The sequence below is a fragment of the Salvelinus alpinus genome, chromosome 14, assembly GCF_045679555.1.
Source record: "Salvelinus alpinus chromosome 14, SLU_Salpinus.1, whole genome shotgun sequence".
NCBI lineage: Eukaryota > Metazoa > Chordata > Actinopteri > Salmoniformes > Salmonidae > Salvelinus > Salvelinus alpinus.
The window spans coordinates 36,950,826-36,966,308 of record NC_092099.1 but is presented as its reverse complement, the minus strand read 5'-3'; the positions used below and the strand labels follow the sequence as shown (position 1 = coordinate 36,966,308).

The following is a 15,483-nucleotide window of genomic DNA, read 5'->3' as shown; positions in this document are numbered from 1 at the left end:
TTGGTTCCATCCAGCCCCTTTTCCCCACATTACCGTGTGTTAGGAATAATAAATTCCCTGTAAACGGTATTTTTCTCTGCCTCTGTTGTCCTTTCCCGCACCTACGATCACATACTTTTTTCACTCCCCGGGGAGTTGAGATGTAGCGGGGTGTTACATTCCCTCCAAGAGGTGTACATAATAGCGAACCTGGAGCAATTAGGGTTAAGTGCCTTGCTCAAGGGCACATCATCAGATTTTTCACCTTGTTAACTCTAGGATTTGAACTAGTGACCTTTCGGTTACTGTCCCAACATTCTAACAGCTAGTGTGTGTGTGTCACTGGTGCCATCAGCTGCCAGGCAGAAGTATGTAACCGAATACTAGACCCTAATAGACAGGACAGGCCTACTCCTAATGTTAAAGCATGATGTCATGGTTTCATCCACTCACCATTCTCAAGGTCTGTGTGTAGGTGTGGCAGGCACCTGCTCATTCAGCATTTATTTTACATGACATTTAAGAGGCTTTTCAGGAACATGGTACAAGCTGTCATCAGATAGTTTAATGTATGTGTCCTAAATAGCACATATTCAAATATACATTTAAAATAAATCAGTTAATGTCAGCGCAGTAATGTGATGCATTTTCAAAAAGGCAGGTGAGTTGAAAGGAAACTAAGTATGACGATAAACAAGAGTAAAAGAAAAGAAGGCATGAAGCTTTCAACATGATTTACTTTCCATTCTTTCTCTCTGCAGGGAGATAAGGACATTCCATCTTCGTTCTAGCAGTTGAGCTAACAGCTTGTGTTGGTGAAGTGTCTTATAACATGGTTGACTATTCAGAAGTGGCCAACGTGTTACGTACTGTAATATCCTTCCGTAAAGAATTGTCAATAGGCTACAATATCTTTGTCAAAAGCGATAATCTCAAAAGAGCTATTCAAACAAAATTCATATACATTACTGTTTCAGGAGGTGACAGCTGCTCAACAACATTCTAGGAGACTGACTAGCACACTACTAGGCTCAACGCCAGCTCTACTAAGTCACGCCTCTGATTCGTCAATGAGAATACAGCGTGATGTCTGGGATAGCACCACGAGACTAGTACACTACTGAATGAAACGCAGCTGTAACACATTCATTCATGTTTGTTTGGTTGTTTTGTGTAATCATGTCAAGATATACAGATAAATGAATGGATGGATGAATTAATGGATGGATGGATGAATTAATGGATGGATAGACAGACGGTGGAATGGAGATGGGAACTAAGGGGCACAGCCACAGACTGACTGGGTAAGGAGGAGTGTTGTAGGGTTGTCTGGGTAAGGAGGAGTGTTGTAGGGTTGTCTGGGTAAGGAGGAGTGTTGTAGGGTTGTCTGGGTAAGGAGGAGTGTTGTAGGGTTGTCTGGGTAAGGAGGAGTGTTGTAGGGTTGTCTGGGTAAGGAGGAGTGTTGTAGGGTTGTCTGGGTAAGGAGGAGTGTTGTAGGGTTGTCTGGGTAAGGAGGAGTGATAAATCAAATGTGTGGAGAGAGAGAGCCAAGCCCAGAGCAGTTCAGTGTGCCATGGCCACACTGTGACCCCCAATGTGTGTTATTACTCAAAACCTTTGAGGAAACCCATTGCACTTCATACACAGGTATGTGGACACCCCTTCAAATGAGTGGATTCGGCTATTTCCCGTTGCTGACAGGTGTATAAATTCGAGCACACAGCCGTGCAATCTCCATAGACAAACACTGGCAGTAGAATGACCCGTATATAAAAGCTCACTGACTTTCAACGTGGCACCGTCATAGGATGTCACCTTTCCAACAAGTTCATTCGTCAAATGTCTGCCCTGCTAGAGCTGCCTGATCAACTGTAAGTGATATTATTGTGAAGTGGAAACGTCTAGGAGCAACACCGGCTCAGCAGCGAAGCTCACAGAACGGGACCGCCGAGTGCTGAAGCACGTAGCGAGTAAAAATCATCTGTCCCCGGTTGCAACACTCAGTACCGAGATCCAAACTGCCTCTCGAAGCAACGTCAGCACAAGAACTGTTCGTCAGGCGCTTGAAATGTGTTACCATTGCTGAGCAGCTGCACACAAGCCTAAGATCACTATGCACAAGATACCAAGAGTTGGCTGGAGTGGTGTAAAGCTACCCGCCATTGGACTCTGGAGCAGTGGAAACGCCTTTCTCTGGAGTGATGGATCATGCTTCACTATCTGACAGATCTGGGTTTGTCAGATGCCAGATTTGGCAGATGCCCGAATGCATAATGTTAAGTTTGGTGGAGGAGGAATAATGGTCTGGGGCTGTTTTTCATAGTTCGGGCTAGGCTCTTTAGTTCCAGTGAAGGGAAATCTTAACTCTACAGCATACAATGACATTCTAGATGATTCTGTGCTTCCAACTTTGTGACAACAGTTTGGGGAAGGCTCTTTCCTGTTTCAGCATGACAATGCCCCAGTTCACAAAGCGAGGTCCATACAGAAATGGTTTGTCGAGATCGGTGTGGAAAACCTTGACTGGCCTACACAGAGCCCTGACCTCAACTCCATTGAACACCTTTGGGATGAATTGGAATGCTGACTGCGAGCCAGGCCTAATCGCCCAACATCAGTGCCCGACCTCACTAATGCTTGTGGCTGAATGGAAGCAAGTCCCCGCAGCAACGTTCCTTCAAAAAAACATCTAGTGGAAAGCTTCCCAGAAGAGTGGAGGCTGTTATAGCAGCAAAGGGGGGACCAACTCCATATTCATGCCCATGATTTTGGAATGAAATGTTCAACGAGCAGATTGAAGTGTTGGTCATGTAGTGTATATCTGACAGTGGAGGCTGCTGAGGGGAAGAATACTCATAATCATGGCTGGAACGGCTCAAATGGAATGGCATCAAACCATGTGTTTGATGTACTTGATACCATTCCACTGATTCCGCTCCAGCCATTACCACGAGCCTGTCCTCCCCAATTAAGGTGTCACCAACCTCCTGTGATATTTGAGTACAGCTACCTAAAGGGATTTTGTAGTCATTACTGAAACCGATAGTCACTATGACCCTGTAGAAGGTCCAGATTTGAGTTGTATCAGCTTGAAGAAAAAAAAGTATCCACCCACAATAATTTCCCAGTGTTCCTTGCCTTTTCGAGTGAATTGTAGCGTTTACCGCCCATGACTGTATTTGTTATTGACATAGGCATCGTTGTTGAATTCATTCATTTTCAATCCTGTGGCCTTCACCAAGTAAGTTCTGAGGCAAATATTATCATTAACCTCTTTATGACAGGCTTTCATTGGAGGTCTAGCTTTACCCTAACACAGTGGCCTGAAACTCATGGTTTACATGCCACATCAGGTCTGCAAGTGGGGTTGCACATTTCTGCTAACTGTCCAGTAAAATAATCCTGGTTGGAAGATTTCCAGGAATCTTGGAATCTTCCAACCAGGATTTCTGGAAAACCTAGGACATCTACCAGAATGTTATAACCCTACCTTCAAGTCACATTATGCTGGCTTGCATAATGACTGCCAGGGTTAGGAACAGTGTGAGGAGAATACCTAAGCCATTTAAATTATAACAACTATTTTAGTAATGGGTGTAATAGATCTAACTAAATGATTGGATTAGTTAAGAAAACAATATGTTATTTATCTTTGTGTAGCATAAGATTGTTCAATCAATCAATGAATGTACAAAAAAACACAGGTATTAAAAACAATTCCAAAAGATCTACCTGCAGTAGAGCATGCAGGGTGAAAAGGTAATTTGTTATCATAACTTAAAAAATTGTTGATATGACTTCTCATTTAGTTTTGAGTCAGTACCACCTACACATTTGAAGTAATAATGACTTTTCATTGACTTAGAGTTCAACTTACAGCCAGCCTACCCTGCTGCGCCAAAACAGCCTGCCAGTCCTGCTTTCCAAGATAAACAGCCAGCCCAGCCAGCCACCTGAGAAAAACAGCCAGCCAGCCAGAAACAGCCAGCCAGCCCCGTTTCCCGAGCTGAGCCAGACAGAAAGCAGGCACTACAGTGGAGGCCAAGCCTAAGCAGCTTAATGAGGAAGGTTTTTCAATGCCATGGTATTAGTATATCAACAAAAAGTTGCCTTAATATCCTACAACAAAATGTTTGTAATGTTAATATGTGTCAGCTCTGTGGTTTGTCATACTGTGTAAATGGGAATATATGCACTGTGCCTAATGTGAAGCACTTCTGGAGGGAGCCTTGGCCTTGAGCAGTAATGAGTATACACATAAAAACATAAGCCTTTGTCTACCTTGGCAAGGAGAGAGAAATACAACATATTTGTTTCCGAACATCAAACAAAACAGAAAAAGCTTTTATTCAAATGGTTATTTAATCCAAGGACATATAAAACTGAATTCCCAGAAAGCCTCTACCAGTTCAGTACACTCTACAGTCAGTGAGCATCTACTAATCTAAGACTTACATTCTAAACAGTCTGAAATGCCAGTCTGCTGAAGCAACCCATGGTAAGGTATTAGGCGTACTGTAGAGGCCTACACGAGTCCAAAAAGTTGGACCTGGAGCTTTCCCATCCACACCTGATATGCATAAATAAATACAAATTGAATAGAGACCCATTTCGAAAGGACTCGATGACAACTAGACCCGTTCCGTATAGAACCGGTCGGATAAAGACCTGGTCCGATCCTTACCCAAATGAGGGAAGCAATCCCCAATATGATTACAAGGTACCTGTCACGACTGCATCAAACCGGGTGAAGCTAGTTGAGCTAGATAACTAGGCTAATTGAGGCTGCATGCGCTTTCTCATCCTACACATACTGGCTGTCCTAAAAAACAAATAGACTGACAGAAAGCCACCCTGCAAACATGGTAGATGACCTCATTCTGGCCTGGGGACCATGTCAGAGTCATTCACCCATGATGTGTAGACAATTCACTTGACCCTAACAGCCCTGACAGGATTACTGGCCATCCTGTCCTGGCATGTCCTTATTGCCAGACACATTAGCCACGAGGTTGGCCAGTAACTGGAGGGTTGCCTTGCCCTACACTACCCTGACCTTAGTGTGTGTTGCCAGCCGCAGTAGCCTTCAGGTTGAAGAGGTGAATCATTAACTGGAGGGTTGCCTTGCCCTACACTACCCTGACCTTAGTGTGTGTTGCCAGCCGCAGTAGCCTTCAGGTTGAAGAGGTGAATCATTAACTGCAGGGTTGCCTTGCCCTACACTACCCTGACCTTAGTGTGTGTTGCCAGCCGCAGTAGCCTTCAGGTTGAAGAGGTGAACCATTAACTGCAGGGTTGCCTTGCCCTACACTACCCTGACCTTAGTGTGTGTTGCTGCCAGCCGCAGTAGCCTTCAGGTTGAAGAGGTGAATCATTAACTGCAGGGTTGCCTTGCCCTACACTACCCTGACCTTAGTGTGTGTTGCTGCCAGCCGCAGTAGCCTTCAGGTTGAAGAGGTGAATCATTAACTGCAGGGTTGCCTTGCCCTACACTACCCTGACCTTAGTGTGTGTTGCTGCCAGCCGCAGTAGCCTTCAGGTTGAAGAGGTGAACCATTAACTGGAGGGTTGCCCTGCTCTGACCCTTTTTTTATTTTACCCTTATTTTACCAGGTAAGTTGACTGAGAACACATTTACAGCAATGATCTGGGGAATAGTTACAGGGGAGAGGAGAGGGATGAATGAGCCAATTGGAAGCTGGGGATGATTAGGTGACCATGATGGTATGAGGATCAGATTAGGAATTTAGCCAGGACACCAGGGTTAACACCCCTACTCTTTCAATAAATGCCACAGAGAGCCAGGACACCCGTTTAACATCCCATCCAAAAGACAGCACCATACACAGGGAAATGTCCCCAAACACTGCCCTGGGGTATTGGGATAATTTTTTAGACCATAGGAAAAGGTGCCTCCTACTGGCCCTCCAACACCACTTCCAGCAGCATCTGGTCTCCCATCCAGGGACCAACCCTGCATAGCTTCAGAAGCGAGCCAGCAGTGGGATGCAGGGTGGTATGCTGCTACACTCTTAAGAAAAAGGGTTCCAAAAGGGTTCTTCGGCTGCCTCCATAGGAGAATCCTTTTTGGTTCCAGGTAGGACCCTGTTTGCTTTCAGGTAGAACCCTCTGTGGAAAGGCTTCTACATAGAATATACCAGGAACCAAAGCGTTATACCTGGAACCAAAAAGGGTTCTTCAACGTTCTTTTTCCTATGAGTGTAGTAGTACTATCCTGACCTACTCTGACTTGCCTTAACTGCTGCCCTTGTGTAACATGCCTGACCTGACCTGGTCATGTCCTTAGCATGTGTAGCTAGGCTGCCAGCAGATTGCATGACTCTCCTAAATGACTTAGTAGTCTAATCTTGTTATATCTGGTTATAGGCTGACTGGTGCTTTGATCATGACTACGGCTCATGACAGCCTGCTAGTAGCTGGGTGGGAAAACAGGACATAGTAGGATTTTGCATTTAGTATCCACAGGCAGACATGGCCCTGAAGGTTGTCCTACTTCTAGTCAAGCTCATGACAGCATGCTGGGTGAAGAGAAGGAGAGGACGGATATGCCACTAAGAGGACACTTTTATCCAAAGTGACTGCTGCTGGAAAAATGTATGTGTTATGGCTTTACACTCCCTGCTATATTGTGGATAAAGAGTTACCTGTCTAACAGAACACAGAGGGTGTTCTTTAATGGAAGCCTCTCCAACATAATCCAGGTAGAATCAGTAATTCCCAGGGAAGCTATCAGGCCCCATAATTTTTTCAATCTCTATTAACGTCATGCCACTGGCTTTGAGTAAAGCAAGTGTGTCTATGCATGCAAATGACTCAACACTATACACGTCAGCTAGCACAGCGACTGAAATGACTGCAACACTTAACAAAGAGCTGCAGTTAGTTTCAGAGTGGGTGGCAAGGAATAAATTAGTCCTAAATATTTCTAAAACTAACAGAACTGCATTTGGGGCAAATCATTCACTAAACCCTAAACCTCAACTAAATCTCATAATAAATAATGTGGAAATTGAGCAAGTTGAGGTGACTAAACTGCTTAGATTAACCCTGGATTGTAAATCAAGTTTATTTTATATAGCCCTTCGTACATCAGCTAATATCTCGAAGTGCTGTACAGAAACCCAGCCTAAAACCCCAAACAGCAAGCAATGCAGGTGTAGAAGCACGGTGGCTAGGAAAAACTCCCTAGAAAGGCCAAAACCTAGGAAGAAACCTAGAGAGGAACCAGGCTATGAGGGGTGGCCAGTCCTCTTCTGGCTGTGCCGGGTGGAGATTATAACAGAACATGGCCAAGATGTTCAAAATGTTCATAAGTGACAAGCATGGTCAAATAATAATCAGGAATAAATGTCAGTTGGCTTTTCATAGCCGATCATTAAGAGTTGAAAACTGTCATGAGCTGTCATGGTCAATACATATTGGTACAACAGTAGCTAGGATGGGGGGAAGTCTGTCCATAATAAAGCGCTGCTCTGCCTTCTTAACAACACTATCAACAAGGCAGGTCCTACAGGCCCTAGTATTGTCGTACCTGGTCTACTGTTAAGTCGTGTGGTCAGGTGCCACAAAGAGGGACTTAGGAAAATTGCAATTGGCTCAGAACAGGGCAGTACGGCTGGCCCTTGGATGTAATACAGAGAGCTAACATTAACAATATGCATGTCAATCTCTCCTGGCTCAAAGTGGAGGAGGGATTGACTTCATCACTACTATTTCTGAGAGGTATTGGCATGGTAAATGCACCACTCGGACACCCATGCATACTCCACATGCTACAAGAGGTCTCTTCACAGTCCCCAAGTCCAGAACAGACTATGGGAGGCGCACAGTACTACATAAAGCCATGACTATATGGAAGTCTATTCCACATCAAGTAACTGAGGCAAGAAGTCAAATTAGATTTAAAAAACAGATAAAAAAACACCTTATGGAACAGCAGGGACTGTGAAGCAACACAAACATAGGCACCGACACATACATACACACACACACACGATAACACAAATTCAAATCAAAATAACATTTTATTGGTCACATACACATGGTTAGCGGATGTTATTGTGAGTGTAGTGAAATGCTTATGCTTCTAGATCCGACAGTGCAGCAGTATCAAACAGGTAATATCTAACAATTCCACAACAAAACCTAATATCTAACAAATTCCACAACAAAACCTAATACACACAATCTAGTAAAGAAATGGGATAAGAATATATAAATATAAAATATATGGATGAGCAGTGACAGAGCGGCTAAGATGCAATAGATAGAATAGATAGTGTAGGATACAGTATATGAGATAAGTAATGCGAAATATGTAAACATTCTTAAAGTGGCATTATTAAAGTGACTAGTGTTCCATTTATTAAAGTGGCCAATGATATCAAGTCTGTAGGCAGGCAACCGCCTCTCTGTGCTAGTGATAGCTGTTTAACAATCTGAAGGCCTTGAGATAGAAGCTGTTTTTCAATCTCTCTGTCCCAGCTTTGAAGCACCTGTACTGACCTCGCCTTCTGGATGGAAGCGAGGTGAACAGGCAGTGGCTCGGGTGGTTACTGTCCTTGATGATATTTTTTGCCTTCCTGTGACATCGGGTGTTGTAGGTGTCCTGGAGGGCAGGTAGTTTACTCACGGTGATGCATTGTGCAGACCGCACCACCCTCTGCGGAGGGTGTGGGCGGTGCAGTTCCCGTACCAGGCGGTGATACAACCCGACAAGATGCTCTCGATTGTGCGCTTGTAAACGTTAGTGAGGGTTTTCGCTGACAAGCCACATTTTTTCAGCCTCCTGAGGTTGAAGAGGCGCTGTTGCGCCTTCTTCACCACACTGTCTGTGTGTGTGGATAATTTCAGTTTGTCGGTGATATGTATACCGAGGAACTTAAAACTTTCCACCTTCTCCACTGCTGTCTCGTCAATGTGAATAGGGGGGTGCTCCCTCTGCTGTTTCCTGAAGTCCACGATCATCTCTTTTATTTTGCTGACATTGGTTATTTTCCTGACACCACACTCCGAGGGCCCTCACCTCCTCTCTGTAGGCCGTCTCATCGTTGTTGGTAATGAAGCCTACCACTGTAGTGTCGTCTGCAAACTTGATGATTGAGTTGGAGGTGTGCATGGCCATGCAGTCGTGGGTGAACAGGGAGTACAGGAGGGGGTTGAGAACGCACCCTTGTGGGGCCCCAGTGTTGAGGATCAGCGGAGATGTTGTTTCCTACCCTCACCACCTGGGGGCGGACCGTCAGGAAGTCCAGAACCCAGTTGCACATGGCGGGGTCAAGACCCAGGAACTCAAGCTTAATGATGAGTTTGGAGGGTACTATGGTGTTGAATGCTGAGCTGTAGTCTATGAACAGCATTTTTACATAGGTATTCCTCTTGTCCAGATGGGATAGGGCAGTGTGCAGTGTGATGGAGATTGCATCGTCTGTGGACCTATTGGGGTGGTAAACAAATTTAAGTGGGTCTAGGGTGACAGGTAGGGTGGAGGTGATATGATCCTTGACTAGTCTCTCAAAGCACTTCATGATGACAGAAGTGAGTGCTACGTTGCGAGAGTCATTTAGTTCAGTTACCTTAGCTTTCTTGGGAACAGGAACAATGGTGGCCATCTTGAAGCATGTGGGGAGAGCAGACTGGGATAGGGATTGATTGAATATGTCCGTAAACACACCAGCCAGCTGGTCTGCGCATGGTCTGAGGACGCGGCTAGGACATGCCGTCTGGGCCGGCAGCCTTGCGAGGGTTAATTAACACGTTTAAATGTTTTACTTATTTCAGCCACGGAGAAGGAGGAGAGCCCACAGTCTTTGGTAGCGGGCCGTGTCGGTGGCACTGTATTGTCCTCAAAGCGGGCAAAGAAGTTGTTTAATTTGTCTTGGAGCAAGACGTTGATGTCCGCGAAAGGGCTGGTTTTCTTTTTGTAATCCGTGACAGTCTGTAGATCCTGCCACATACGTCTCGTGTTTGAGCCGTTGAATTGCGACTCCACTTTGTCTCTATACTGACACTTTGCTTGTTTGATTGCCTTACGGAGGGAATAACTATGCTGTTTGTATTCGGCTATATTCCCAGTTGCCTTGCCATGATTAAATGCAGTGGTACGTGCTTTCAGTTTTGTACGAATGCTGGCATCAATCCACGTGTACTGGTTAGGGAAGGTTTTAATAGTCACAGTGGGTACAACATCTCCTATACACTTCTTATATACTTGCTCACAGAGTCAGTGTATATGTCAATGTTGTTCTCTGAGCCTACCCGGAACATATCCCAGTTCACGTGATCGAAGCAATCTTGAAGCGTGGAATCCGATTGGTCAGACCAACATTGGATAGACCTAAGCACGGGCGCTTTCTGTTTTAGTTTCTGCCTATAGGAGGGGAGCAACAAGATGGAGTCATGGTCAGATTTGCCAAAAGGAGGGTGGGGGAGGGCCTTGTATGCGTCGCGGAAGTTAGAGTAGCAATGGTCGAGTGTGTTACTGCAATCGATATGCTGATAGTAGCCTTGTTTTAGGTAGCCTTGTTCTCAAATTAGCTTTGTTAAAATCCCCAGCTATAATAAATGCAGCCTCAGGATATATGGTTTCCAGCTTGCATAAAGTCCAGTGAAGTTCCTTGATGGCCGTCTTGGTATCCGCTTGCGGGGGGATATACACGGCTGTGACAATAACCTAGGAAAGTTCTCTTGGGAGATAATACGGTCGGCATTTGATTGTGAGGAATTCTAGGTCAGGTGAACAAAAGGACGTGAGTTCCTGTATGTTGTTACAATTATACCATGAGTCGTTAATCATGAAACATACACCCCCGCCCTTCTTCTTACCGGAGAGATGTTTATTCCTGTTGTCGCGATGCACTGACTCTGACAGCATGTCCCAAGCTAGCCATGTTTCCGTGAAACAGAGTATAATACAATCTCATATATCTCTTTGGAAAGCAACTCTTGCCCTAATTTCGTCTACTTTGTTAACTAGGGACTGGACATTAGCGAGTAATATACTTTGAAGCAGTGGGTGGTGTGCGCGCATCCGAAGCCTCACTAGAAGACCGCTCTAGCACCCTCTCCTCAGGCGTTGTTTTGGGTCGGCCTCTGGAATCAGTTCAAATGCCCTGGGAGGTGCAGACAAAGGATCCGCTTTGGGAAAGTCGTATTCCTGCTTGTGCTGGTAAGTTGATGTCTCTCTGATATCCAAAGTTCTTCCTGGCTGTATGTAATAGCACTTAAGGTTTTCTGGGCTAACAATGTAAGAAATAATACATAAATAAACAAAATACTGCACAGTTTCCTAAGAACTAGAAGCGAAGCTGGCATCTCTATCGGCACCATCTTTCTACATACACACTATACACACACGTACACATGGATTTTGTACAGTAGATATGTGGTAGTGGTGGAATAGGGCCCTGAGGGCACACAGTGTGTTGTGAAATCTGTGAATGTATTGTAATGTTTTTAAAATTGTATAACTGCCTTAATTTTGCTTGACCCCAGGAAGAGTAGCTGCTACCTTGGCAGGAACCAATGGGAACACATAATATATACAGTACAGTGAATGCATAGGGAATCAATTCCTACAGGGAATTGAGCCCGCGAACTTCGCAGTGTTGTCATCGTGACACTCTTACCAACCAAGCCACACGGGACCATAGCAGAGTTTGGTCTATCCACTGAGGGACAGTAGCTCTGAAGGTTGCCCTATGTAATCGCTGCAGGAATTGAACCCACAACCTTGGCATGGAAGGGTGTTGGGAGTACAGAGCAGGTTCTAGTATCTACTAAGTGAGGTTGTCCTACTCCTAGCCAGCTCATCAGAAGTCTCACTGAGTGGCTGTCTGGTTGGTTGACAGACAGACAGACAGACAGACAGACAGACAGACAGACAGACAGACAGACAGACAGACAGACAGACAGACAGACAGACAGACAGACGTTTGATTGTGTTTGAATACCAAATTGTCCGTGCAGAGCTGCACTCATACGGAAAATTGGATCATTACATTTGCATAATTTATATTGCTCAAACGGGAGTTGTTTCTATGAGGGGGAAAAGTAAAGAAAAAGGTTTTGGACAGAATTGAACAATATGGGGGGTGTTGTTGGTGTCACCATCTGTTTAGAGAGAGAGATGTAATGATGAGGAACACACATACATGTACACGTACACACGTACACACGTACACACGTACACACGTACACACACACACACACACACACACAAACAAACAAACAAACACTCAGGAAGTATGTTCTCCTAGATTCAGTCAAATATGCAAAGCGAGGAAGCAGAAACAGGGTCAGTGTTAGAGACCTCACCACTTTAGAATCAGAGAGACTGTCTGGCTGTTCATAATTTACTAGTTTCAACATGCCATTATATTTTCATTTAGGAGCCTTTAGTGTAGCTTTCCTAAACTGCAGGAGTGTGAAATCCGAACTATCATTAGCATTACACAGCACTCTTCCTTTTTAAAAAACAAACCACTGAATGTTATTTTAAAGCAGATTAATTCCAGAATGGTTCAACTAAATAAATAGCTTGGATAATCAAAATGTGATTCTTTTGAGTTCTTCCAGTCCCCTCATCATCACCAACATTGTTGCTTTGCTTTGTGACTAATTTCTGTTTTGTTGTTCATTTGTGTGCTTGTTGCTGACTGCAATTCAGCTTTTAGCTGCCAATGTATACATAATACTAAACTATCACCCACGGCTGGGATGTTGTGAGGATCATTGGTGAACAACTCCCTAATGACTTCATTCCAACAAACATCATGTTAGACCAACCTGTCAAATATGAATACATAAAAGGATATAATGTGGCCCCTGACTCAAACAGACAACATATTACTCACTCAGAGTAAATTTACATTTACATTTAAGTCATTTAGCAGACTCTCTTATCCAGAGCGACTTACAAATTGTTGCATTCACCTTATGATATCCAGTGGAACAACCACTTTACAATAGTGCATCTAACTCTTTTAAGGGGGGGGGTTAGAAGGAAGAAGAAAATAACAAACTTTCCCCCAAAAAGATGCTGCTAAACATATTCTTGTCTAAATTACCCTGAATAATTATTACTAACTGCACGGGAGAAGTTAATACTCTTTGGTTACCCACAATGAACTTGACCACAGTTGCTGTTAACGCATTAAACCAACATTTTGAGATAAATATATTTTTTGAAGATGTGAATACTGCCATCTAGTGGAATGTTTGCTTAAGGTTCGCATCACACAGACCCTGAATCGCAAATTAACCCCTTCCCCCATCCACCAACCATATTGTTTACACCTATCCAATCCTATCAAAGTGCCTAGGCCGTAGGGGCGAGGGGTTGGTTTGGGGAGTGAGGGAACTAGGATAAAAGTTCCACTGCAGTTTATGCAACAAGCCCACTGCTACATCCTGTCATTAGGTTATCATCAGGCTGTTGTGATGATGAGTGAGAAGAGACCCCTCAGTATAAAGCCATGAAGTCCTGTTGTGGAATGATGCTTTAGTTGACCCAGTTAGTTGACCCAGTAAGTTGACACTGTGAGACAGAAAGAAACTGTAGAATAGACATCATCAGTCCCTCCACACCAGAGACTGTGTGTGTGTCAAATCAAATCAAATCAAATCAAATCAAATTTTATTAGTCACATACACATGGTTAGCAGATGTTAATGCGAGTGTAGCGAAATGCTTGTGCTTCTAGTTCCGACAATGCAGTAATAACCAACAAGTAATCTAACCTAACAATTCCACAACTACTACCTTACACACACACACAAGTGTAAAGGGATAAAGAATATGTACATAAAGATATATGAATGAGTGGTGGTACAGAACGGCATGGCAGATGCAGTAGATGGTATAGAGTACGGTATATACATATGAGATGAGTACTGTAGGGTATGTAAACATAAAGTGGCATAGTTTAAAGTGGCTAGTGGTACATGTATTACATAAAGATGGCAAGATGCAGTAGATGATATAGAGTACAGTATATACATATGAGATGGGTAATGTAGGGTATGTAAACATTATATTAAGTGGCATTGTTTAAAGTGGCTAGTGGTACATTTTTACATAATTTCCATCAATTCCCATTTTTAAAGTGGCTGGAGTTGAGTCAGTATGTTGGCAGCGGCCGCTAAATGTTAGTGGTGGCTGTTTAACAGTCTGATGGCCTTGAGATAGAAGCTGTTTTTCAGTCTCTCGGTCCCTGCTTTGATGCACCTGTACTGACCTCGCCTTCTGGATGATAGCGGGGTGAACAGGCAGTGGCTTGGGTGGTTGTTGTCCTTGATGATCTTTATGGCCTTCCTGTGACATCGGGTGGTGTAGGTGTCCTGGAGGGCAGGTAGTTTGCCCCTGGTGATGCGTTCTGCAGACCTCACTACCCTCTGGAGAGCCTTACGGTTGTGGGCGGAGCAGTTGCCGTACCAGGCGGTGATACAGCCCGACAGGATGCTCTCGATTGTGCATCTGTAGAAGTTTGTGAGTGCTTTTGGTGACAAGCCGAATTTCTTCAGCCTCCTGAGGTTGAAGAGGCGCTGCTGCGCCTTCTTCACAACGCTGTCTGTGTGGGTGGACCAATTCAGTTTGTCCGTGATGTGTACACCGAGGAACTTAAAACTTTCCACCTTCTCCACTACTGACCCGTCGATGTGGATAGGGGGGTGCTCCCTCTGCTGTTTCCTGAAGTCCACAATCATCTCCTTTGTTTTGTTGACGTTGAGTGTGAGGTTATTTTCCTGACACCACACTCCGAGGGCCCTCACCTCCTCCCTGTAGGCCGTCTCGTCGTTGTTGGTAATCAAGCCTACCACTGTAGTGTCATCCGCAAACTTGATGATTGAGTTGGAGGCGTGCATGGCCACGCAGTCGTGGGTGAACAGGGAGTACAGGAGAGGGCTCAGAACGCACCCTTGTGGGGCCCCAGTGTTGAGGATCAGCGGGGTGGAGATGTTGTTACCTACCCTCACCACCTGGGGGCGGCCCGTCAGGAAGTCCAGGACCCAGTTGCACAGGGCGGGGTCGAGACCCAGGGTCTCGAGCTTGATGACGAGTTTGGAGGGTACTATGGTGTTAAATGCTGAGCTGTAATCGATGAACAGCATTCTCACATGGGTATTCCTCTTGTCCAGATGGGTTAGGGCAGTGTGCAGTGTGGTTGCGATTGCGTCGTCTGTGGACCTATTGGGTCGGTAAGCAAATTGGAGTGGGTCTAGGGTGTCCGGTAGGGTGGAGGTGATATGGTCCTTGACTAGTCTCTCAAAGCACTTCATGATGACGGAAGTGAGTGCTACGGGGCGGTAGTCGTTTAGCTCAGTTACCTTAGCTTTCTTGGGAACAGGAACAATGGTGGCCCTCTTGAAGCATGTGGGAACAGCAGACTGGGATAAGGATTGATTGAATATGTCCGTAAACACACCAGCCAGCTGGTCTGCGCATGCTCTGAGGACGCGGCTGGGAATGCCGTCTGGGCCTGCA

The 15,483-nt window shown here is 44.8% G+C and overlaps 1 protein-coding gene across 1 annotated transcript in view; it reads right to left on the bottom strand.

The window, feature by feature from the left end:
- Nucleotides 1–15,483, bottom strand: part of LOC139538883 (zinc finger protein 385B-like) — a 174,897-nt gene that overhangs the window by 118,347 nt on the left and 41,067 nt on the right. The gene's annotated exons all lie outside the window — the stretch shown is intronic.